Source organism: Schistocerca nitens, chromosome 12, assembly GCF_023898315.1.
Source record: "Schistocerca nitens isolate TAMUIC-IGC-003100 chromosome 12, iqSchNite1.1, whole genome shotgun sequence".
NCBI lineage: Eukaryota > Metazoa > Arthropoda > Insecta > Orthoptera > Acrididae > Schistocerca > Schistocerca nitens.
The window spans coordinates 153,896,813-153,924,295 of record NC_064625.1 but is presented as its reverse complement, the minus strand read 5'-3'; the positions used below and the strand labels follow the sequence as shown (position 1 = coordinate 153,924,295).

The window sequence follows — 27,483 nt, the reverse complement described above, 5'->3', positions numbered from 1 at the left end:
CCTCTTTTCTCTCGACATGGAATGCACTCAACAAGTCGTGAGAAGTCGTGGCGCCTCCGTGGCCGTCCATAATTCCCAAAGTGTTACCAGTGCAGAGGTGCACGATCTCACCTCTTAAATGTGTCCCAATCACGAACAATTGTGGTCCGGTGACATGTCGCGTTGTCATCCATAAAAATTCCATCGTTATTTGGGAACATCAAGTCCACGAAGGGCAGCAAACGATGTCAGAGTAGGTGAACGTAACCGTTTTCAGTCAATGATGGGTTGAGTTGGACCAGAAGGCCCAGCCCATTCTATTTAAATACATCCAATACCATTATGGAGCCACACCAGCCTGCACAGTGCCTTGTTGACAACCTGAGTCCACGGCTTCGTGGGGTCTGCGTCACACTCGATCCTTACCACCAGCTCTTACCAACTGAAATCGGGACTCATCCGACGAGGCCACGGTTTTCCAGTCCTGTGAGGTCCAACCGATATGGTCAGGAGCCCAGGAGAGGCGCTGCAGGCGATGTCGTGTGGCTAACAAAGGCACCCTCGAGTCGTCTGCTGCCATAGCCCATTAACGCCTAATTTGGTCGTTCTGTCTTAATGGATACGTTCGTCATACGTCCCACATTGATTTCTGCTGTTAGTTCACGCCGTACGTTTGTCTGTTAGCAAAAAATGGTTCAAATGGCTCTGAGCACTATGGGACTTAACATCTGAGGTCATCAGTCCCCTAGACGTAGAACTACTTAAACCTAACTAACCTAAGGACATCACACACATCCATGCCCGAGGCAGGATTCGAACATGCGACCGTAGCACCAGCGCGTTTCCGGACTGAGGCGCCTAGAACCGCTCGGCCACACGGCCGGCTTATAAAAGACAGTTCCGCCAATGCACTGCCCTTTTTTACCTTGTGCACGCGATACCACCGCCATCTGTGTCTGTCCATAAAATGACTTTTGTCACCCCATTGCATTCGGAAACTGTTTTTGCACATGAGTGTGTTTTCTCTTGTAAAGGAAGATGTGGCGAGACAGAGCAGTGTGTCAGTAGTGGTGAGTGCGCCACCAAGTGTCACTCCACAGCTCCGGCGACCGTGGCGAGAGCCTGAAAAAGTTAGCCGCGGTCCAGTGCAAGGTCGGCCGGCAGTAAGGTCTCCGCAAAAGGCCCGCCGCGTGGCCTTCACTGCTGTCCGAGTACCGGACAGGCGGGGGGCAGCTGCTGCTGTGCGTCGAAAGCTCCTCAATAGAGATTTTGTGTCGCATTCCACAAGCCCCAAAACATACGATTTTCATATTACGTGCATTGCGCTGCCACCAACTACTCCAGCTACTTCACATCAGCGACCTCAGTACTCATTAGACATCGTGAGAGACCAGAATGGGGCGCTCCGGGGAAAACACGGACTTCGAACGTGGACAGGTGATTGGGCGTCGCTTGTGTCATGCGTCTGTACGCGAGATTCCCGCACTCCTAAACGTCCGTAGGTCCACCGCTTCCCATGTGACAGTGAAGTGGAAACGTGAAGGGACGCGTAGAGCACAAAAGCGTACAGGCCGACCTCGTCTGTTGACTGACAGAGAACGCCGACAGTTGAAGAGGGTCGTAATGTGTAATACGCAGACATCTAACCAGACCATCACACAGGAATTCCAAACTGCATCAGGATCCATTGAAAGTACTACGACAGTTAGGCGGAGGGTGAGAAAACTTGGATTTCACGGTCGAGCGGCTATTCATAAGCCACGCATCACGTCGGTAAATGCCAAACGACGCCTCGCGTGGTGTAAGGAGCGTAAACAGTGGGCGATTGAACAGTGGAAAAACGTTGTGTGCAGTTACGTATCACGGTACACGATGTGGCGATCCGATGGCAGGGTGTGGGTATGGCGAATGCCCGGTAAACGTTATCTGCCAGCGTGTGTCGTGCCAACAGTAAAATTCGGAGGCGGCGGTGTTACGGTGTGGTCGTGTTTTTCATGGAGTGGCCGAGTGGTTCTAGGCGCTTCAGTCCGGAACCGCGCGACCGCTGTGGTCGCACGTTCGAATCCTGTCTCGGACATGGATGTGTGATGGCCTTAGGTTAGTTAGGTTTAAGTAGTTCTAAGTTCTGGTTGACTGATGACCTGAGATGTTAAGTCCCATAGTGCTCAGAGCCATTTGAGCCATTTCTTCAAATGGCTCTGAGCACTATGGGACTCAACTGCTGAGGTCATTAGTCCCCTAGAACTTAGAACTAGTTAAACCTAACTAACCTAAAGACATCACACACATCCATGCCCGAGGAAGGATTCGAACCTGCGACCGTAGCGGTCGCTCGGCTCCAGACTGTAACGCCTAGAACCGCACGGCCACTTCGGCCGAGCCATTTCTTCATGGAGGGGGCTTGCACCCTTTGTTGTTTTGCGTGGCACTATCACAGCACAGGCCTTCATTGATGTTTTAAGCACCTGCTTGCTTCCCACTGTTGTAGATCAGTACGGGGATGGCTATTGCAGCTTTGAACACGATCGAGCACCTGTTCATAATGCACGGCCTGTTGCCGAGTGGTTACACTACAATAACATCCCTGTAATGGACTGGCCTGCACAGACTCCTGACGTGAATCCTATAGAACACTTTTGGGATGCCGACTTGGTGCCAGACATCACCGACCGACATCGATATCTCTCCTCAGTGCAGCACTCCGTGATGAATGGGCTGCCATTCCCCAAGAAACCGTCCAGCACCTGATTGATCGTATGCCCGCGGGAGTGGAAGCTGTCATCAAGGATAAGGGTGGGCGAACGCCATATTGAATTCTAGTATTACTGATGGAGGGCGCCACGGACTTTTAAGTCATTCTCAGCCAGGTGTCCGGATACTTTTGATCACTTAGTGGTGTGATGAAAACGTCGCGGAAATTTTTGTTTTTCTTAAAGATTCTTTATTTAGACACCAACATGAATTGTATCCCCTTCGAAATACGCCCCCCCCCCTCAAATATAATACAATTTTTTTCACTCTTGGAAGCACTTCTGGAAGTCTTTATTGTTACGCCGTCCAGCGCCTTTGGCTATTCTGTTTTTATCTCATCAGTGGTGGCCAAACGCCGTCCTTCAACGGTTTTCTTCAGCCTCGGGAATAGAAAGAAGTCGCACGGTGCCAAGTCCGGCTTATACGGTGGCACGACGTAACGGTTTTGATTTTTGCCAATAAATCACGAACAAGCATTGAGGTGAGAACGGGAGCATTACCGTTATGCAATTTCCGCGAGAGATTTTGTCACAATTCCGGGCGTTTTCTTCTGATTGCTTCAGGCAAACGGCGCATAACTTCCAGGTAGTAATTGTCGGTACGACGACAAGGCAGGAAATCGAATAAAAGAGTAAGAAGAACCTCCACATGTCATAGAGATTCCCGAATTTTTTTCGGCCAGGCAGTTTCCATTGGGACGATTGGGCCTCTGTTTCGGCTTCATATCCATATACCCACGTTTTGGATCATTGACTTCATTCAGCAATTCCTGAGCGATGTCTATGCGACGTCGTTCTAGATCGAAATTCAGTAGTTTCGCAACAAACTTCGTTGTTACACGTTTCATCCCCGAAATATGCGATAAAATTGCTTTGCGTGAGCCAGAGGATATGCCGACATCATCAGCTACATGTCTAGTGGTTATTCAGCGATTTCCCAGAACAATATTTTTTTTGCTATTACCACATTGTCGTCAATAATTTATGTGCTAGGACGGCCAGGGCGTTCGTCGGCTTCATCGTCTTCTCGACACTCTTCGAAATGTGTACACCAATCGAGAAGTTTTGTCATACACGCCAAAAGTCACAGTCAACACTTAAAATGTGGTGCTGCACCTTATTCCAGTTTTCAAACAAAATTTAATGCAAATTCTCTGATTCATCTTTTTCGAAAGTTAAAATTCGCCGGCCGGCCGAAGTGGCCGTGCGGTTAAAGGCGCTGCAGTCTGGAACCGCAAGACCGCTACGGTCGCAGGTTCGAATCCTGCCTCGGGCATGGATGTGTGTGATGCCCTTAGATTAGTTAGGTTTAAGTAGTTCTAAGTTCTAGGGGACTAATGACCTCAGAAGTTGAGTCCCATAGTGCTCAGAGCCATTTGAACCATTTTTTTTTTTTTTTTTAAATTCGCCGAGCAGAAGAAAACCCGTATGACCTTTAGGACTGTCAGCAATAAACTAAATATTTAATAACGGCTGAAAATTCATACGTATATGACTGACATGTCTACCAAGCAGTTAAAGAAACTGAAAATCGGATTATGACGCATGCGAAAGTAAAAAATAGCTTCCTTTTTTGTCACACCTCGTACGTCCAGGCAGATGTCTACGCATAGATAGGCAACTTTCGTAAATTAGGGGCTGGTGATTTCTTTGTGCGGAGCTGGCGTTCGATATCGTCTATGAAGTGTTCCATCGGGTTTACGTCGTACGAATTTGGTGGCCATGATATGAACGTGAGTTGAGTGCCGTGTTCCTCGAGCCAGTGTAGCACACTGTGACACGGACCATTAGCCTCCTGGAAGAGGGGAGCACACGAAGGATGCAGAGATAGAGAGGTGGTTTGCAGTGATGCGCACGTGCCTGCAATTATTGCCACAGATTTGGGTACGTGGACGAACTGGCGAATGTTGCCCATGGTATGATACTGCATCCCCACTGACTGCATCCGTGACGTGATGCATGTTTCCAACAGCCGTTCACTAGCCATCAAGTATTAAAGGTAGGGACTACACTACTGGCCATTAAAATTGCTACACCAAGAAGAGTTGCAGATGATAAGCGCGTATTCATTCGACAAATACATTATACTAGAACTGACATGTGATTACATTTTCACGCAATTTGGGTGCATAGATGTTGAGAAATCAGTACTCAGAACAACCACTTCTGGTCGTAATAACGGCCTTGATACGCCTGGGCATTGAGTCAAACAGAGCTTGGATGGCGTTTACAGGTACAGCTACCCATGCAGCTTCAACACGATACCACAGTTCATCAACAGTAGTGACTGGCGTATTGTGACGAGCCAGTTGCTCGGCCACCATTGACCTGACGTTTTCAATTGGTGAGAGATCTGGAGAATCTGCTGGCCAGGGCAGCAGTCGAACATTTTCTGTGTCCAGAAAGGCCCGTACAGGACCTGCAACATGCGGTCGTGCATTATCCTGCTGAGATGTAGGGTTTCGCAGGGATCGAATGAAGGGTAGAACCACGGGTCGTAACACATCTGAAATGTAACGTCCACTGTTCAAAGTGCCGTCAATGCGAACAAGAAGTGACAGAGACGCGTAACCAATGGTACCCCATAGCATCACGCCGGGTGATACGCCAGTATGGCGATGACGAATACACGCTTCCAATGTGCGTTCACCGCGATGTCGCCAAATACGGATGCGACCATCACGATGCTGTAAACAGAACCTGGATTCATCCGAAAAAATGACGTTGTGCCATTCGTCCTCCCAGGTTCGTCGCTGAGTAAACGATCACAGGCGCTTCTATCTTTGATGCAGCGTCAGGGGTAACCGCAGACGTGGTCTCCGAGCTGACAGTGCATGCTGCTGCAAACGTCGTCCAACTGTTCGTGCAGATGGTTGTTGTCTTGCAAAGGTCCCCATCTGTTGACTCAGGGATCGAGACATGGCTGCACGATCCGTTACAGCCGTGCGGATAAGATGACTGTCTTCTCGACTGCTAGTGATACGAGGCCGTTGGAATCCAGCACGGCGTTCCGTATTACCCTCCTGAACCCACCGATTCCATATTCTGCTTACAGTCATTGGATTTCGACCAACGCGCAGCAATGTCGCGATACGATAAACTGCAATCGCGAAAGGCTACAATCCGACCTTTATCAAAGTCGGAAACGTGATGGTACGCATTTCTCCCCTTACACGAGGCATCACAACGTTTCACTAGGCAACGCCGGTCACCTGCTGTTTGTGTATGATAAATCGGTTCGAAACTTTCCTCGTGTCAGCACGTTGTAGGTGTCGCCACCGGCGCCAACCCAGTGTGAATGCTCTGAAAAGCTAATCATTTGCATATCACAGCATCTTCTTCCTGTCGGTTAAATTTCGCATCTGTAGCACGTCATCTTCGTGGTGTAGCAATTTTAATGGCCAGTAGCGTATATATAATACTTGAAGCAGCTTCTCATGGCGCGCAAATTACGTAGACTTTATTCGGCCAGTATTTGAAAACTAGAGCACTGAGATAGCAACTCCCAACAAACTTTACACTTAATTTCAAACCTTTCCTCTACTTTTGCCTCTCTTTAAAGGTTTACGTGTATAACTTCACATATTGAGCACAGTAAGTTATTTGTGAGCACAATTTTGAAGCTGTTTTATATATGGCGATTCGATTATTCAAAGATTGACGTCGGAAGGTTGCTATTAGTAACAGAGTTTGGTAATTATCTGTGAAACGGGTTGCTAGACCTACTGGTGATGTAATGGACATGAAAGTGGTAAGCATTATAGTTGGTACTAATCGACAAAACCGATGGCAGGAAGGCGTAGCGGAAACTGGGTTCGAATGAGATTGATATTGTTGCAGGGAAACTGCCTACGATAAAGGAAGCGGGAATAGACGAAAAAAGAGAGGGTTGGAGTCGATCTTTTTGTTTATGCCTCAGGGAGACCGGATGTAACTAAAGAGAAGTAATGCTGGTGATCGATAAGAAAGTACAGAGCGCTATAGGGCGTTGTTTAAAGGTAAAATACCTCTTCAAAAATGAATAATAAAAATTATTGGACTCCAGTTGCTGTGTGGGTATTAAATATTTTACCCGTGTTTTGTATAAGACCCGTTGTAATTGCTTTATAACTATTAGAAAGAGAGATATCCGCATCGCGCAATCTAAAAATAGAAAAAAAAATTGCACCTGGATCAGAAATGGAAATTTGCCCTCGCGTATCCTGACGCAAAACTCAACCGACTACAGTAAAAGGCAGCATAGCTACGCAGTATTGAATGGAGATACTTGTCGTCCATGTTATTACATTGTTGCCAAATTCCCTCTCTTTGACGTCAGTTTTGTAATGAAAATGACGATCACAAATAATTGATCATAACGGCTGCCACCAGAATCGCATGATCGATTTACAATCGCACCTTCGATATGTATCGTTTGGACCCCGCGACTTCGATAGGCAATCATTCTTGGAAATTACCTGTGAATGCCTCACTTGGCACCCGCTGTGTTGACTGCACAACTGCTGGCCAGCCCTGGACGATGATCTGTAAACAAGTGGGCGGGGCCTGCCCTTCTATCTTCTGAGTACGCTTCTGTTCGTTGTGGTCCACTCCTTGGCGGATTGTACTCGGCCGGCAGTTGGCCGAGGCGGAGTCGATACCGCCCGTGGCGCTGGCAGAACTCACGCAAGTGGCGAGTTTATATGGCACTGTCACCAGCTCGCATCATTGCGCCTGAGATGCATTTGCCCTGGCTGTGTCTTGTTCGGACGACACAGCACGTTCCACGAATGCTCACGTCCGCTTTGCAGCGCGGCGTGTGGCCCGTCGTGCTTGCTCATGCGCCAACCTGCGGTTACTAGGCAACAAGCGACGCTGCTGAGCTGTCGGTAACAAAGGCTCGTCTCCTGGGCTGCAATCCGCTGTGTTGGGGCTCCCAGACGCTCAAGCAAGATTCAAGAAAGGGTCGCACAAGCCTTCTGCACTCAGTCTATTTGGCAGGTGCGCTACTCTTACCAACAACTCTCCCAATAAACCGAGTCAGCCATTCGCCTCCCCTACTACTAAACGTATTGCTCGTTTCGTTTCTTATAGTCTGACAGAGCTATGCCTTGATATTTGATGGACGTGTCAGTCAAGCCGCATACAATTAGTATTGTATTAGAAATTTACGTCAATGTTTCTCGCGCCCTTCCGCATTAACTTGCATTTATTCACGTCTGTATTACTACGAGCCCATTTGTAGGTTGACCATCCAGTGGCTTCCAGGAGCCTCAGTAATTGTATATTCAGTATTCAAATAATTATTGACTGCATTTAAAAATTTCAAATTCTGTCATAATCTAATCGCGTTAAGGGGCTCCGGAACGCCCTATACTTGCAATATTAAAATAACGCTTATAAATTACATCTTTCCTCACAAAGTATTTGAGGTAGGAAGTTGAACTTTTTACAGATTATTTATTGGAATATGGGCTACAACTTAACACAGGGATTTTACAAAATTTTTGTTCAGTTATTAAAGATGATTTTTTTTCAATTGTAATGAAAATTCACATTTTTTTGAAATTTTTTATTTATATATTCAAAAATATACAGTTTTTTGGAAAAAGGCTGTGTTAAATTATGCAGAAGGTACTGTGTAACATTTATTGAAAGTTTGAAACAAATATGTATGGAAGATCCTTAGAAAACATGTAATTAGTATGAGAAAATAAAAGTTTTGGGAATCGAGCGACAAAGATTGGATTAACTTTTTAGTGCATTCCAGGTCCATAGGATGGATTATCTTCATCCTCTGCAACTCCTCCTCCAGCTTCCTCTTGTTCCTCCTCCTGTTTACTCTTGCTTGTATTTCTAGACTCTTTACAGCCCTGTCTGCAGCCCGAAGGCGTTCCTTGTCTAAAGCAAGCATCGCTCGTACCATGTTAGAACCTATCTTCATTCCCATATTTCTAAATACCTTGCACCTTACAATGTTGCCATCATTGAAAGTCGCAACAGCATCATACACACCAAAGTGAAGTGTTTCTATTCCAACAAATACAGTCTTGGGGATTCTCAACCATATAACACTATTTACACTTTCATTGGGGTTTTGAGTTTTTCCGTGAATACACTTTTTCAACAGTTCAGGTGCTGCTAAGTCTCTGAAAATAGGTTTTATCACCTCCATTATTGCATGAGGCAGACTATGCTTATGAGTGTACACTTCACCAGTTAGCAATCCTTTGTTATATTTACACCAACTGTCTTCTTCTTTGGGACACAAGCTATGTTGGGGATTTTCATCGTCTTTATTGTTTACAGTAATAACACATACCTTTGGCTTTCCAACATTTCTCCTTTTCTTAAAAGCCTTCAGAGGATTTCTAATAACTTTACTTTTACTCATTATTATACTTCAACAAAACAGAGACTCAAGAAACAGAATTAATTACGAATATTTTCGAGATAACGACAGAGTAAATAAACATGAAACAATCGACAATCACACCAGCGATATATATTGAACCATCACAGGTTAGCCACAACACATACTTTATCTCACATCACGAAAATGTACCTGATGAACACGGACGTTAATAATAACACCATTTGACAGCAGTTTAACAGCGCCACAGTGGGTCACGCCCATGTAGAACACATTTCAAAAAAAATTTAAAAATAGTTGTAGTCTTCGGAATTGAATAAATTATATATCTATTAAAAGGTAATAGTCTGCAGATTCAGAAAACTCAAAAAAAGTAAAAATTGAACTTTTCATGAATTTGAGCCTTTCCGGAGCCCCTTAAAGGTTTAAGATTTAATACAATAAGTGAAAAGTTAGGTAGTGTATACACAGGATGAGTCAGCTGACCCTGCTGATGTCGTTTTATGCAGCCCGCAATTCTATATGACTTTCAGAATCACACGCGCGAGGTTTTCATGCTGTCCAGCTCGCTATGCGCAAACTTACAGTTGTACAGAAAAAGTGAACATGACCTTTCGTACAAAATACAATGTAGTCATATTTTATACTGGGATGTGTTTTCGCTGCAGGCCACGGCTTTGCAGTTATTTAAGAAAAACTTACAGACGTGACCTTCAGACTCGATTCCACCCCATCCCCCCCATGCTCATCCCTCACCAGTCAGGATTGCTAGTATGTTGTTCGTCGTGCTACTCCCTCCTACCACCGACCAAAAATTTCCGACTACACGATCTGTTTCCGATATCGGACATGTTTTGGTTTCTGTTTATTATGCTGAGGGTGATGAAATGAAAAAAAGACTTTTGTATACGTTAACGCTAAAACTACTTACGTTGATAATTCGATCCAAAATCAACTGTTATAAGGTCAGTAGTTTGATACTCGCATGGCTTGACCAACACAATGATCTAATTATTTATTTTATACTGTTAAAATTCACAATATTGTTAGGTAAAATTTACACAAATAGTAAATGCTACAGTACGTCGGTGGCGTAATATAATCAGTCAGTGAAGAGCGTAAAATTCGTGCAGTCACAAATTTTTGTAGTAGGGTGAGCCATGAGCAGCATACTAGAAATCCTGACCCCTGGGGGCTGACTGCAGGAGGGGGGATGCGTTTGAAGGCAAGTTTTTTACGTTTTTCTCGAATAATTAGAAAACTACGGCCTCCAGAGGAAATGTATCCTTGTATAGAGTTTAACTACATTCAATTCCTACAAAAAGGTCCTGTTCGTATGTATATATTTGCAAGTCTGATAGTTTGTACGTAGCGAGCGATAGAATATGAAAATCTCGCACGTTGTTTTTGAAGGTGAGAGATAGAATTGCGTATTGCATGAAACTACATCGGTAGGACAGATGAATAACCCCGTATGTCGTCAAGCGGCATATCTCACGATGCGCAGACTACCCATTCTGTATTCATCCAGTATTTGAGAATGAGAACACTTAGCGACTTCCAGTAAACTCTAATTTCGAACTCCGTTTGAACTTTTTCTATCTTACATGGTTAACGCCATATGCTTAACACTTTAATTCATTTGTACAGTAATTAGCTGGTTTATACACTGAAGCGTCAAAGAAGCTGGTGTAGGCATAGTATTCATATACAGGTATATGTAAATAGGCAGAACATGGCGCTGCGGTCAGCAACGCCCATATAAGACAACAAATGTCATGCGCAGTTGATAGATCGATTACTGCTGCTACAACGGCAGGTTATCACGATTTAAGTGAGTTTGGTGCTATAGTCGATACACGAGTGATGGGACACAGCATCTCCGAGGTAGCGATGTAGTGGGGATTTTCCGGTACGACCATTTCACGAGTGTACCGTGAACATCAGGAATCCGATAAAACATCAAAGCTCCCACATCGCTGCGTCCGGAAAAACATCCTGCAAGAACGGACCAACAACTACTGAAGAGAATCGTTCAACGTGCTCAATTGAGCATTTCTGGGAATGCCTTGCAACGTGCTGTTCAGAAGAGACATCCATCGCTGGTACTCTTACGGATTTATGGACAGGCCTGCAGGATTCATGGTGTCAGCTCCCTCCAGCACTACTTCGGGCATTATCAGAGTCCATGCCACGTCGTGTTGCGGCACTTCTGCGTGCTAGCGGGGTCCCTACACGATATTAGGCAGACGTACCAGTTTCTTGGGCTCTTCAGTGTACATGGGACTTCGCTTTTTTAAAAAGGGTTACCGCTTTTCAACCATCTGTCGATTCGCCGCTCCAAATAGAAATTTTGTCCGAATCATCTCGAATCCCCCCCCCCCCCCCCCTCCCACAGTCACTCAACGACGACGCCACCTCCTCTAGTACAGCGTTGTCAAGTGTCAGATTGCTGGCCGCTCTACCCACACAGGTCGTTTATGTCGTGGCAGCAATCCGTCACCTTGCCGCGTGATATGTTCGGAGTAGCACGTGTGTGCACAAATCGCGGTGGTCGATTGCTGATCACTCGTAACTGCAGTGTGATCTGACAAATCGCGTGCTTGTGGCGATAAGGGTGCAGCTGGTTTGTGTAGACGTGGTTTTGTAGTTTTGTTTCGTTTCGATGTGCCCAGCCGGAGTAAGAACGTTGTTAGAAGAAATGGTTATTCAGTGTTATGCACCACTCTGAATAATGAAGTTGAAACCGGAGTTGCCGCAGTAATACGACGCCTGTCGGCGAGCTGTCTGGGGGCGAGTTTTGTAAACACGGGAAAGGGCCTGTCACAAGGCGGAGCCGTCACCAGCCGGACGAAGTACAGGTAGTTTCGCTTCCGCCGTCCTCTGGAGTTTTCCATAGCACCGGAACGGTGGAAGAGGCAGCTGGAGTCTCGCTGACGTGAACGAGTCAAAGACTCACAAAAAATGGCTGTGGCTAACGATTCAGAAACTTAGTAGTTAAACCATAAAAACTATGCAAATACATCGGGCTGATAACGGTTGGATCCGCGTGCATTGCCGCTCGAATAATAATTCTATTCCAGAAATTATAGCAGTTACATCAGCACAGTTCTAGGAACATTATTAGAAACTGATCGTTAACCGTAGCAATAGCAAGGCTTTCCCGTAACGCGCATTACAAACGTGATTGGAGGGGGGCTGCCGTACATTGTGTCCACGCTAAAAAAATTTAAAAAAGCAAAATTCGTTGATATGGTGTATTAACACTTTTTTAAAAGGTACTGATGTGTAAGTGGGGCCCAGAACGGAAAAATACCTTTGAGCAAACTCTTAGCAGTATCACTTAACATGTAATACCGACTTAACGACCACAAAAAAAATATAAAATATAGAAATTTCGCTCGTTGATGGTGACTTTCACTCTCACCAGACTTTATAAAGAGATGTTGATGTTAGAGTAAAGCCAGGAACCTGGATATGTTAAACACGGCGTTGATTGGGAAAAGTGACAGCTGCTACTGAGACTTAAATTATTGAGTTAAGTTTAATTGGAAAAATTAAAACATATTTGGAATGTGATAGACGAACTCATGAAAAACAATAAACTTTTTTTTGTTTTCAAAAAATTAAAATATAAAGTAACCAATTACAGTATTTTCAAAAGGCGGCTATAAAGTACCCTCCGCCCTTCTCATTTTTTGTATTGCTAGGATTAAAAGTCGGCACCATTCGGAACACTTCGTTTCGACTGTTCTCTGTTTCGGAATGTTTACACTTTAGTTGCCTCACGAAGAGTTGTCGTTGTGTGATCGGATGATCAGTTGATTAACGACATTAATACTGTACTTACACTTAAATGAATTATGCAGTATGAGACACGATCATAAATGCCTATTAAGTGTTTTGAATCCTCTTGTTTCTTCTCTCACTGCGTTGCATTACAACAGCCTTAATCTGTATCGCATTTGAAGATAATCGTCTCTATAATGCACGTTTACGAATCCATATTTTCCGTTTGAAATTAAATGCCAGTACCGGAAGACCAGCAGTAAAACATTCCTCCCCCCTCACCCCTCTGACTGCCCTTAACGTCTCGGTGGCTACGCTTCTTACGCCTCTGCCCGGTAGGTAGCGGCCAGATTCAGCAGCGTCAGTTCCTCGTTTAAAATTAAACTCATCTTGGAAACATTATCGTCTCTGGAAGAATTTTTCCTTGTTGCTGAGCACAAATCTACACTCATAAGAAGCTTTTAAGGTTAATGATGTTCGTGGATTGCTTGCACAGCTGACAAGCTGGGAACACTGCCCTAGATACGAGGCATGGTTCAAATGGCTCTGAGCACTATGGGACTCAACTTCTGAGGTCATAAGTCCCCTAGGACTTAGAACTACTTAAACCTAACTAACCTAAGGGCATCACACACATCCATGCCCGAGGCAGGACTCGAACCTGCGACCGTAGCGGTCGCGCGGTTCCAGACTGAAGCGCCTAGAACCGCTCGGCCACCCTGGCCGGCTACGAGGCATGTTCAGAAAGTAAGTGTACTGTGGCTGTTAATTAAAAAGGGATGCCCGCATTGAGTAGTAGCGGGAGATCCCCTAACCAGAGTGAGCGTCGCAGGAAGACGGTAGTACGTCAGTTCATGCTGTAGTGTCTAGAAGCGTGAAAAATGTCAGTAAGAAATCACGGCAAGTGCGAGCCATGTGCTGTTACCCGCTTCCTACTCGCGGAGAGAGTAACACCTTTCGATTTTTTTTTTTTTTTTCACGAATCAGAACGGTTTACGGCGCAGAAGTTACGAACAGAACGAGTGTGTTTAAGTGGTGTAGGGACATCAGTGGAGGCAGAAGAAATGTTCATGCCAAGCCGAGGAGTGAAAGACCTTCCAATTTGACTGATGATGATGTGCAAAAAATCGAGGAGGTACGCGAAGACAGCCGATCGACAGTATATGAAATTTCTGCTATGGTTCCACAATTCCTCGGAAGTCTCTTTGTGAGACACCCGTAGAAATAGGGTCTCTAGCAAGAACGAGTTTCTTGGGCGACGTGAAACGGAAGGTGAGGATTATCTGAAGTATGACAGGTGACGACGCGTCGGTGGCTCGTCACACACCTGAGACAAAAAGACAGTCGTCACAGTCGCGTCACACCAGTATCCTTTCTGCCAAAAAATACAAAACCACAGTTTTGAGCAAAAGAATTATGGCCTCAGTGTTTTGGGACAAAAGGCATTTTGATCGAATTTCTGCCTCGGGGGGACAACCAGTGCACAACGATATTGTGAGACACTAAAACAACTCAAAAGGAACATTGAAAACAAAAGGAGGGGAATGCTGACGAGAGAAGTGTGCTTATTGCACGACAACGCCCGTTCTGACACAGCTTTAGCCATCAAGCACTTTTGATTGGAATGTTTTGAGCCAAATCTGCTATTCCCCTTACTTGAAGTCTGCAGATTATCATATTTTCACCTCCCTAAAGGTACACATGAGCAGAATTAAATTTTTCAACTCACGAGCAGGCGCAGGAAGAGGTTCTCAAGCGGGGAAAGATACTGGCGGGAGAATATTTCGAGGAAGGCATAAACAAGCTTGTGCCACGGGTCACCACATCCATTGAACGAGATCGCCATTTTGTAGAAAAATACTCAGCAGGTGTATCAACAATATCGTGTATTTTTTTTCAAATACACATTTTTCTAAAAAAATGTAAAAATCTAGTACCGTTATTTCCTGAACATGCCGTACATATGAAGCTGGATTTGTGACGGTGTGTCTGCACGACACGGCATACCAGTACAAAATTTATTTAGTTCACTGAGTCGTTATTTTAATAGCATTTCTTACGCATCACTCGCACGAATTTAAAATACTAGCGGCGCTATTTTGTGATACTCAACTTTGTAACAAGTAGTATCCATAATAAAAAAAGACTAGTCCATTGTGAAGCAGCGATGTTGAGCTATAAGAAGCGAAACAGTCCATTATTTGAACCGAACTGTTTCCTCAGAATCGATTGAGAAATAATTAGTATCCTTTGTGGACGTCATTAAACACACACAGTGTGTGTGCAGCAGCGTCACGGAGAAGGCGCTCTGCAGCAGACGACGGACACCGCCTGCTCATCATCCGCGTCAGTATTGCAGCCACATGTTCGGCAACATTGCAGGCCACTATTGCCCGACAATGTTTGCACAAATAAATTTGTGGGCCAGACGTGTATACGCAGGCCGCATTGTGGCGGCGAAATGGAAGTAAGTTTGCTAGCGGTGGCGAGAGCGACAGTCCTGCGTATTTATTCCACAAAGAAAACATTAGTACGAAAAAGAGAAATCGTGCTTTGTGGATGCGTTCTTTTTGAAACCTTAACTCGATAACTTTTCGAGTGTGCCGAAACACGATTTTGAAAATCTTGTTTTAAGCACTAAGTCCGAGAATTGGCAAAACCAGTACCAGTATAAAAAACAGAATACAAATTACTACCAGTTTGATGATCGCGTTTCAACTTTTGGCTACTGGGAATTCAAGGAGGCGTATGTGTAAAACATTCTCGGACTTCTTACCGCGTCAATTCTGGAAGATAAAACCTGGAGCTTTCGACGATTACCTCCATCGTCTTCGTGACAAGCAAATGACTGTCAAAACTGCTGCTGTGATGGCGTTATATAGCCCACAGACGGCTTCTGATTGGGCGATCAGCCTATATCCTGAACTGAAGAAGTCGAAGGATGTTTTAGTGTAACGGTGCTGTCGTTTAAGACTTCGTTCTCATACAGAAGTATGACGTCCCACTCCAAAGTATAGACCTACTTGTTATCGATATGTCTCTTAGTTGCAGGCGTTTGCGACGCTATTGTGAAAACGCACGAGGAATTTACGAAGATTGATCGCAATAATAATCAAATTTTTAATGTAATACTTGTGTTACCTGCAGCTGTGCTCGCTTACCAGTTGTTTTGACGCGATGAATGATGGTGGGTAAGTAAGCTACTGTACGTGTAGTGTCAGCCGCTCTCAAGAGAGTGCTTGTTCGGATAAGCGTAACTCGATATATGGCCTGCAGGATCACACGATCTGAAATCACATCTCTTGTGGCTCTGGGCGCATCTAAAAGAACGCGTTTGCCAGGGACACATTCGGTCTCCACCTGAGCTGAAGACCAGTGTACAGGAATATGTTGCTGATGTTCCACGGGATCTGCTGCAAGCAGCTGTTGACCACGCCGCTGTGCAGCATCTTGTCGACGTCTCCGATGCTCAGACAGGTAAGCGGCGGGTAATAATTGTAACTCGAGCTCAATCCCACGAGACCGGTGGTCTGAGGCACCTTGTCACGGTTCGCGCGGCTACCCCGTCGGAGGTTCGAGTGCTTCTCTGGCATGGGTGTGTGTGTTGTCCTCAGCGTAAGTTAGTGTATAAGCCTAGGGACCGGTAACCTCAGCAGTTTGGTCCCATAGGAACTTACCACAAATTTCCAAATTTTCCAGTCCCACGAGCAGTTCCTGAGTGGACGGCTGGGAAATTATCTCAATTAGAACATCTTGACAACCACTTATTCCAACAACCAAATGAGTTTCCAGAACCTACTATCCACTTGAGCCACTAGATCACATACTAAGTGCAGATGTCCAACGCCGAAGGGTACATTTGTTTCATAGCATTCTTAAACTATTTACCATCAACGTCTCCCGACGCCAACGGATTTCGGTCTGCTGATAACGGACAATTTCGTAACTGCTGAAGCATAACCTCCTAGAAGTCTAACGACTATTACCGAAGCCTTAACAAAAACGGTAAATATTGGCAATAGATCCTTTCCGTTCACTTCTGCCTTGAGGACCACCGTCAACCTGCAGCCTCGCTAATCAACCCACAAGCTGTCGGCCTAAGCAGCGCACCAATTAAATCCGCATTAATATACTCTGAAGCACCAAAGAAACTGGTATGTGTATTCGAATACAGGTATACGTAAACAGGCAGAACACGGCGCTGCCGTCGGCAACGCCAATATAAGACAAGTGTCTGCCGCGGTCATTGGATCGGTTACTGCCGCTACAGTGGCAGGTTATCAAGTCAAGTGAATTTGAACGTGGTGTTATTGTCGACGCACCTGCGATGGGACACAGCATCTCGGAGGTAGCAGAGAAGTGGGGATTTTCGCGTACGACAATTTCACGAGTGTACCGTGAATATCAGGAATCTGATAAAACATCAAAACATAGCTCTGTGTGGAAAAAGATTCTGTAAGAACAGGACCAATGACGACTGAAGAGAATCGTTCAACGTGACAGAAATGCAATACTTCCGTAAACTGCTGCAGGTGGTGTAATCCGGAAGAAGTTGGTTGTATTTAAATGCCATGTAATCTGCAAGATAGTTTGTGAATCTCGGGATTGGCAGTCATTATTGGCTCCTGGAGCAGATCTACTTCCTGTTCACTGAAATTAGTGGAATCCAAATCAGCTGTCATATTTCCAGTTACATTAATACACGAGTCGCTTGTAATGAACTTTATGAAGCCCTTTTCGGTTTCTTCCGTTGGAGTAACGGCATCTGAGTAATAATATATAGCCATAACGGATGTATCTGCCGAAATGGGCGTGTCGTCCATATTTCCAGTCAGTATTAGAAGCCACATTCTATGTTTCTCTTCTAAAGATGTTGGGCTGTTGTAAATGCACGAGGACCACGAGTTTTAGAAATAAAGTTCTCCAGTCTTGGTTTGGTCTCGAAGCCGAGATGTAGAAGCTCCCATACTCTTTATGTCACTGTAAAGTTCAAAGAGAGTTTAGTAAAATTATCAAACCCTTCTGGAATGGCAGCAGGCATCGCTTTTCTTCTTCCACAGCGCATGTTGAAACGAATCTCGAAGAAGCGCTATAGTGCGTTCTCCCAGCCTCCTTTGACGAGGTGTCCTGTCATCCTTAGGAACCACTGAGCTTAGGATATGAAAGGTGTCATTGATTAGTTCGAAAAAATTATCTTCTGGTTTTTGTTTAGAAAGTATTCAATAGCGCGCGCACGTGTGTGTGTGTGTGTGTGTGTGTTTTACTGCGCCTGCGCCACTGCACACGCGCAGCTCGCTGCCACCGATGTAAATTCAGCACCTAGTGGAGGACGCACGTTCGAAGGTGTGAGCATTGTTTTTTAACTAATTTGACAGAAATATGTTTTTGAAAGGTGACTGTGACCCTGGATTACACATTGTGTATAACTGTTCTGTCGCAGAGTATGAAATTCATTTATGTGACATTGGTGCGCAGAAAGATGGTATACAAAAAGCACTGTTAGAAGAACTCAGTCGTGAAAGTGACGTAAGTGACTTTCGTGATGAAACTGATTCTGAAGCTGATGCTCCTGCAGCAGTTGCGGACAATAGCGAAACTGATTCGTCTGCCGGTTCTTCAGGCAGCAGTGAAGAAAATACAGTCGTCCACGATAATTTTTGGAATACAGCCGTCCCAAATAAGAGGCCTGCTAGCAGCCGTTAATAGTGAAGTTCATATTCCAATAGATGGGAAATAATGAACGAACTGATCAATGAATAGTTGAGAACACCTCAAAGTATTCGTGTAATTTGTGCATTTCATTAAGTGTATAGCATTTTCATCTAATTAAACAGCAAATAAAGTCCTTAGATTCGGATTACTTTCAAGTTTCTACAATACATACGGCTGTTGGTAAATTATTGCATCAAGGAAAAAAATCAGTTTAGTACATGAGAGTCCAATTTCATTTTATAATATTCTACTTTCCTATTCAGAAAAGCACCACCTTGAACCACTAGAGATAGGACGTTCATGTTCTGCAAAAACGATTAACATATGAACAATGTCGGTCAGCGGATTCAGGGTCAACATCGATATCGGGGCACAATGCGGCTCTCGTTGTTGCTATAAAATAAAGTTAATGGATCAGTGTGACCTGGGCAGACGTATGCGCGAACCGTACCGTCAAATCTGAGAGTTTGAAAGAGGGCGCATTCTTGGCATGAGGGAATGTGATGCATCCATCCGGCTCGTGTGGGACGAAGCGCTTCTGGCAGTGCAGGCAGCTAGTGTGTGCCGAATGGTTGACGGAAGGCCGCAGAACACGGCGAGATGAGCCGCGTCGCACCACCCAGACCACCTCCCAGCCGCGCCGCAGAGATCGTCACCAGATCCGAATGGCATTGCTAGACAGATCTGCGGCTCTTGGCGTAACAGTGGAACGGTGTAACAATGTGTGAAAACATTCTAGATGGCAGTGGACAGGAATGGCATCAGTTAGTGTTTTCGGACGAGTCCGGGTTGTGTTTGTTTGAAAATGATGGCCGCGGTTTGGTTCACCGCAGACAGTGGGAGCGGCATAATACACTCCTGGAAATTGAAATAAGAACACCGTGAATTCATTGTCCCAGGAAGGGGAAACTTTATTGACACATTCCTGGGGTCAGATACATCACATGATCACACTGACAGAACCACAGGCACATAGACACAGGCAACAGAGCATGCACAATGTCGGCACTAGTACAGTGTATATCCACCTTTCGCAGAAATGCAGGCTGCTATTCTCCCATGGAGACGATCGTAGAGATGCTGGATGTAGTCCTGTGGAACGGCTTGCCATGCCATTTCCACCTGGCGCCTCAGTTGGACCAGCGTTCGTGCTGGAGGTGCAGACCGCGTGAGACGACGCTTCATCCAGTCCCAAACATGCTCAATGGGGGACAGATCCGGAGATCTTGCTGGCCAGGGTAGTTGACTTACACCTTCTAGAGCACGTTGGGTGGCACGGGATACATGCGGACGTGCATTGTCCTGTTGGAACAGCAAGTTCCCTTGCCGGTCTAGGAATGGTAGAACGATGGGTTCGATGACGGTTTGGAAGTACCGTGCACTATTCAGTGTCCCCTCGACGATCACCAGTGGTGTACGGCCAGTGTAGGAGATCGCTCCCCACACCATGATGCCGGGTGTTGGCCCTGTGTGCCTCGGTCGTATGCAGTCCTGATTGTGGCGCTCACCTGCACGGCGCCAAACACGCATACGACCATCATTGGCACCAAGGCAGAAGCGACTCTCATCGCTGAAGACGACACGTCTCCATTCGTCCCTCCATTCACGCCTATCGCGACACCACTGGAGGCGGGCTGCACGATGTTGGGGCGTGAGCGGAAGACGGCCTAACGGTGTGCGGGACCGTAGCCCAGCTTCATGGAGACGGTTGCGAATGGTCCTCGCCGATACCCCAGGAGCAACAGTGTCCCTAATTTGCTGCGAAGTGGCGGTGCGGTCCCCTACGGCACTGCGTAGGATCCTAAGGTCTTGGCGTGCATCCGTGCGTCGCTGCGGTCCGGTCCCAGGTCGACGGGCACGTGCACCTTCCGCCGACCACTGGCGACAACATCGATGCACTGTGGAGACCTCACGCCCCACGTGTTGAGCAATTCGGCGGTACGTCCACCCGGCCTCCCGCATGCCCACTATACGCCCTCGCTCAAAGTCCGTCAACTGCACATACGGTTCACGTCCACGCTGTCGCGGCATGCTACCAGTGTTAAAGACTGCGATGGAGCTCCGTATGCCACGGCAAACTGGCTGACACTGACGGCGGCGGTGCACAAATGCTGCGCAGCTAGCGCCATTCGACGGCCAACACCGCGGTTCCTGGTGTGTCCGCTGTGCCGTGCGTGTGATCATTGCTTGTACAGCCCTCTCGCAGTGTCCGGAGCAAGTATGGTGGGTCTGACACACCGGTGTCAATGTGTTCTTTTTTCCATTTCCAGGAGTGTAGTTATTGCATTCGCACAAGACATACGGTACAACGCCAACTCAAGGCCTTATGGTGTGGGGCGCTATGGGTACAACAACCACAAATCACAGTTGGTTCGTGTCCAGGGCACTCTGACCAGTGTGACCTGCACGAATGACAACCTGCGACCCATAGCCATACCGTTTCTGCACGTCATTTTCCAGCAAGACAATGCACGACTACATGTTCGTGCACATACACGTGCCTTCTCGGTGTCAAAGGGTGTTAGCCTTTTTCGTTGGACCGCCAGATCACCAGAGTTGTCGCCAATCGAAAATGTGTGGCACACGGTGGAAGGACGGGTGCAGCGAGCTGAACTGGGGAACCGGTGGGTGCAGCACGGACGGCTGTTGTACCGCAGGCCACCATTCCTACCTTATACGCGTTATCGGACCCTGTGGCAACGGAACACGTGCTCAGTCGAGCTGGCTGAAATGCGTCTTTACAGAACATTCTAATGTACATGTCCTGTGAGCATGAACGCCCTATCTCTAGTCGCTCAAGGTGTTCATATTTTTTTTCTGAACATGAGTGTATATTCAGGCAGTTTTTCTAGCAGGTGATTGAGTGTTACTCTGACTCTGGTATACCTTTTGTGTGACAATTTCAGACGTGTACACTACTAGCGTTAAATCGCTGCTGTGTGTTGCTAACATATCTACAAAAACTTTCTTGATCAGGACAGTGATGAGCCGGCCGCTGTGGCCGAGCGGTTCTAAGCGCTTCAGTCCGCAACCGCACTGCTGCTACGGTCGCAGGTTCGAATCCTGCCTCGGGCATGGATGTGTGTGATGTCCTTAGGTTAGTTAGTTTTAATGACCTCAGATGTTAAGTCCCATAGTGCTTAGAGCCATTTGAAGACAGTGATGGTGAGCAGAGTTGCTCCCTCATCTAAAACATTAGTTCTAAACCAATTTAAACAAATGCGGAACATCACAGAAAACTCACATTCTTCTCGCTGGGTGCAAAGTGATTGGAAAGCAGGTTTTTGCATGCATTAAGGAAGCACATTTAGTATTTTCGCTTCTCGCTTCCCGTATTCGTAATGAGGTGACGCCGTTTTGTCAGTAGTGTGCACGGGTAGCCAATATGGCATGGCCTAGGTTTCAGTTGTGGCCAACGATAAACAGAGGCCTGAGCACACGTGTGTTTGATGTCAGCAATGTAATGTTCGTGGCCAGTGATCAAAGAAAGCTCTTTGGTCAAATCTCTGACAGTGTAGTAGCAAAGATCTTTGATAAAAGTTAGGACGAGAACTTTGTTTACATGTCACCTCGGTTACATTACTGCATTTAAGCTATAAAACGACCAAGCATATTTAGTGCGTCGCTACCATCACAGTGATTGCAAGGTGTTGTGTCGATTCCCTAAGGTCTCGACACAATGAGTGGCTAGGTGCACGCGAAACTAACGCAGACGGGCGTAAATTCTGAAACAGGAGACTGGATGAAAACTATAAAGAAAAGAAGAGAGATTTTAATATACTTAACTTTAATGTAGTCTTGTTCTTGTTGAAATACATCTCTTGCATAGTAGTAAGCACTTAGCAATGATACACATGGCGCCTTGCTAGGTAGTAGCGATGGACTAGCTGAAGGCTATTTAATCTGTCTCTCGGCAAATGAGAGGAATACTTGGTAGGTCTAGTCGCAAGCTATGTCGTCCGTACAACTGGGGCGAGGTCAAGTCCGTGTATTGTGACCTGCCATGTGGTGGCGCTAGGATTGCGATTACACAGTGGCGACACGCGGGTCCGACATGTACTACAGGACCGCGGCCGATTTAAGTTACCACCTAGCAAGTGTGGTGTCTAGCGGTGACACCACACAAGGTATGAAGAATACGGAATTGTTCATAATACGAAGCACGCTGACTACAAAAACCGTAATAAGTGGGTGGAATCTGACAAAGCAGTAGCTGCAGCAATCACCTGCATTCGAAGTTGTTGCACTGTGGATGACGTGAAGCTTACGGATAAAAAGAAAAGATGTGAAAAGCGAAGTGTGTTCAAAGTGTACATAAGGAAATAACCGTTTTTATTTGTGGACTAAATAATCTACTTAACCTTCAAAAATTCCTCCTCAGGTGATTGGGTCTCATGTTTCTGGACTAATACTTTCGTGTGTGTGTGTGTGTGTGTGTGTGTGTGTGTGTGTGTGTGTGTGTGTGTGTGTTGTGCGAGGAGGTTGGTCCCTCAAGTGTGCGGGGTGGTGTAGCTTATTGGGGACACCATTTATTTGAAAAATGGGCACCTTGTTTTTCGTTTGGGAGCATTTGGGCACGGTTTTTCGGTTCTTGAGGCCCACAATCTTGGTATTTCGGAAGATATTTTCTATGTTGTTGCGGCTTGTCCGTTGTATGTTCTGGTATGGCTGATTAATTTGAGGTACTTCGTTGTTGTTTAATCGTTTTGTAGGATGGAAAGTCAAAACAACCTTTGGTGACATTGAAAGCAACGGTGGTAACATTAAGAGTGCAACGGGAATTCCACTGTTAAATGCGGAGGAGAGAGCAGATAGTGGAAAGAATACATTGAATGCCTCATGAGGCTGAAGATTTGTCTGATGTGATAGAAGACGAAACAGGAGTCGATTTAGAAGAGATAGGGGACCCAGTATTAGAATCGGAATTTAAAAGAGCTTTGGAGGACTTACGGTCAAATAAGGCAGAAGGGATAGATAACATTCCATCAGAATTTCTAAAATCATTGGGGGAAGTGGCAACAAAACGACTATTCACGTTGGTGTGTAGAATATATGAGTCTGGCGACATACCATCTGACTTTCGGAAAAGCATCATCCACACAATTCCGAAGACGGCAAGAGCTGACAAGTGCGAGAATTATCGCACAATCGGCTTAACAGCTCATGCATCGAAGCTGCTTACAAGAATAATATACAGAAGAATGGAAAAGAAAATTGAGAATGCGCTAGGTGACGATCAGTTTGGCTTTAGGAAAAGTAAAGGGACGAGAGAGGCAATTCTGACGTTACGGCTAATAATGAAAGCAAGGCTAAAGAAAAATCAAGACACTTTCATAGGCTTTGTCGACCTGGAAAAAGCGTTCGACAATATAAAATGGTGCAAGCTGTTCGAGATTCTGAAAAAAGTAGGGGTCATATACAATATGTACAACAACCAAGAGGGAATAATAAGAGTGGACGATCAAGAACGAAGTGCTCGTATTAAGAAGGGTGTAAGACAAGGCTGTAGCCTTTCGCCCCTACTCTTCAATCTGTACATCGATGAAGCAATGATGGAAGTAAAAGATTCAGGAGTGGAATTAAAATACAAGGTGAAAGGATATCAATGATACGATTCGCTGATGACATTGCTATCCTGAGTGAAAGTGAAGAAGAATTAAATGATCTGCTGAACGGAATGAAGAGTCTGAGTACACAGTATGGTTTGAGAGTAAATCGGAGAAAGACGAAGGTAATGAGAAGGAGTAGAAATGAGAACAGCGAGAAACTTAACATCAGGATTGATGGTCACTACGTCAATGAAGTTAAGGAATTCTGCTGCCGAGGCAGTAAAATAACCAATGACGGACGGAGCAAGGAGGACATCAAAAGCAGACTCGCTATGGCAAAAAAGGCATTTCTGGCCAAGAGAAGTCTACTAATATCAAATACCGGCCTTAATTTGAGGAAGAAATTTCTGAGGATGTACGTCTGGAGTACAGCATTGTATGGTAGTGAAACATGGACTGTGGAAAACCGGAACAGAAGAGAATCGAAGCATTTGAGATGTGGTGCTATAGACGAATGTTGAAAATTAGGTGGACTGATAAGGTAAGGAATGAGGAGGTTCTACGCAGAATCGGAGAGGAAAGGAATATGTGGAAAACACTGATAAGGAGAAGGGACAGGATGATAGGACATCTGCAATGACTTCCATGGTACTAGAGGGAGCTGTAGAGGGCAAAAACTGTAGAGGAAGACAGAGATTGGAATACGTCAAGCAAATAATTGAGGAGGTAGGTTGCAAGTGCTACTCTGAGATGAAGAGGTTAGCACAGGAAAGGAATTCGTGGCGGGCCGCATCAAACCAGTCAGTAGACATGACCAAAAAAAAAAAAAAAATATATGGACAGTAGAACACTTACTGTATGCCATTGGGCTGGTTCAACCGTTGCCAATTCTCTGAGTTGTTGTCGAGTAGGTCTGAGCCGTTCTATTTTGTCAAGGAGTCTTCTTGCGGTGGTGTTGATCTGGATGTCTACTGTCGGTATGTTGAGTTCTGCTTGGATTTGATTTGTACTGGTCCACCATGGGGCGTTAAGTATGAGTTTTAAGCATCTGTTTTGTAGAGTCTGTAATGTTTTTCTGTTCGATTTGCTGGTTATGTCCCACGACGAGCAGCTGAAGAGCATCAGGGGTTGAACTATTGCCTTATAGATGTTTAGTTTAGTTCTATGCTACATTTCTTTACTGGCCAGAAGAGGATAGATTGAGTGGAATGTTCTTGATATGCGTTGTCGTTTGTCTTCGATGTGTTGTTTGAGTATCATCTTGTTATCTATTGTTACTCCACGGTACTCCACTGATGTAGTTCATGGGAGTTGTCTTCCGTTCAGTTCGATTCGATCATGGAGTTGTGGTCGGCGGCGTGTGAATATGATGGCGGCTGTCTCTTCTGGGTTGATTTTTATCCTGCTGAATTTTGCCCACATTTCCGTGCAGTCAACTTGTTTTTGTAACCTGTTTATTGTGGTTGAGAGCCGTCTGTGAGTGGCCAGAAGTGCTGTGTCGTCCACGAATTGTGCAATTATCGAAGTTTCTGTGGTCGGGATATCACCGACATGTACGGTAAAAAGAGTTGACGAAAGTACCGAACCTTGTGGGATTCCTTCTTGCAGTACTTTGTGTTCAGAGCGTTTACCATCAATTTGTACGAAACATCTTCGGTCTTGTAAGAAGCTGTCAGTAATTCTAATATAACAGTCTGGTATGTCGGTGTGATCTCGAAGTTCGATGATCAGGTTGTCTTCCCAGACTTTGTCATAAGCTTTCTCGACATCCAGAAAAACTGCGGCTGTGTGTTTGGGAAGATTCTGTTATTCGAAGTAAGGAGTACTACGTGAAATGGTACACTGAGAGATTGAAGTAGAATATTAGAGGATAAAATAGCTTTCGCCTGTTGCTAAAAATCCATGACTAGATCTTAAATATTTCGTAATTTAAATAAGAAACATTACACCGCATTTTTTAGTGATTTGCACGGTTCTTCGCGACAATTTATTCTCATGATCAAGTACAAATATTTACGTAGGCATGTTACGCGATGTTTCGAAAAACCGGACACAATTCTGTCAGATTGCAGTAAACCATGAGAATAAACCTGGAAGGTAAGAGCAGAACAACACACATAGACACATCACGCAAAATACGTATGTAAATATTTCCTCTTGATAATGAGAATAAATTCTCAAAAGGCGTCATACTAAGCGTGAAGAAGTAGTCAACTAATTCAGTGTTTCGTTATTTAAATCATTAATGACATAGCTGCAGGCTATCTGAGAACATCGATTATGATGAATCAAATTAAGAAGTGGCATTTCTTAAATGAGGATCGGAAATACAAATATGTGGGCATGTTGAAATGTTTGTTATCCCATTCTCAAATAATTTTCGTTGTTCCTGGTGCCCTCGCGCTGTTCTTCTCGTAGCTAATTCTGGTGAACACTTGGACGTTCTCCTCTCGCTGTCCACGGTTTCACCCACCGTCGATTCCATTTCTCATTCTTTTCGAGCACTATGGTCGCCACCAATATATCCTGTTAACGGTTTGGAAACCTTTCCCGAACAAATGTGACGAAACTTTTTCGATTGTGTAATAGCACTAGCGAAGTAGTTTGGTCAAAGAAGTTTGATGGAATCTTTGCCAAGGCATGCATTTGTGTCCGCCGACAGGTAACACTACATTGCTGACGTCACAGGGACGTGCGCTTAGCCAACACCCTTTGAGCGAAGGCCTCGGCGCTTGTTGGTGACGTCACGTCAGCTAGGCACGGCGAACGCCAGGTCTGTTGCAGGCAGAAACGCCTGGGCGTACTTAACACTATAAATCTCTTATTTTTGGACAAAATGTTTGGTATTGTTTAGAATTATGCAGTTTTATTTAGATGAAAGATTTTCTTACTATCGTAAAGGTACAAATGAAGATCATAGTTCTGTATTACTGAATCCTGTCGAAACAAACGTAGATCAACATGAGAAGATGCTTTGCCCCATTGCAAGCTTCGGAAATTTTACATTCAAGTAACTATATTTACTTGATCCATTTTGTTATCGAAACTTACCTCAACCCCCTTACAATTAACTCGTTTCTTTTATTTATTTATTTTCGTTTGACATCGTCACTGGAAATGTGAACTAATTTACACGTGTAAATATCCAACTGCTGCCAGTCATTAGATTACAGTCGTTTTCAACGAAAGTAATTCTAAACAGGAAACAAAATAGCTTCATACATCGAAAATACTGCTGAACTTGAACTTTCTTAAACATGCACATTAGAAAAGATAAATATTACCCTCTTACAACTGAAAGGAGACACTTTAGAAGATAAAAATTTTATTTGATAAAACAAGTATCTCTCTT

General features: G+C 45.0%; 1 protein-coding gene across 1 annotated transcript in view; it reads left to right on the top strand.

Moving 5' to 3' along the window:
* Nucleotides 1-27,483, top strand: part of LOC126214979 (uncharacterized) — a 424,425-nt gene that overhangs the window by 70,237 nt on the left and 326,705 nt on the right. The gene's annotated exons all lie outside the window — the stretch shown is intronic.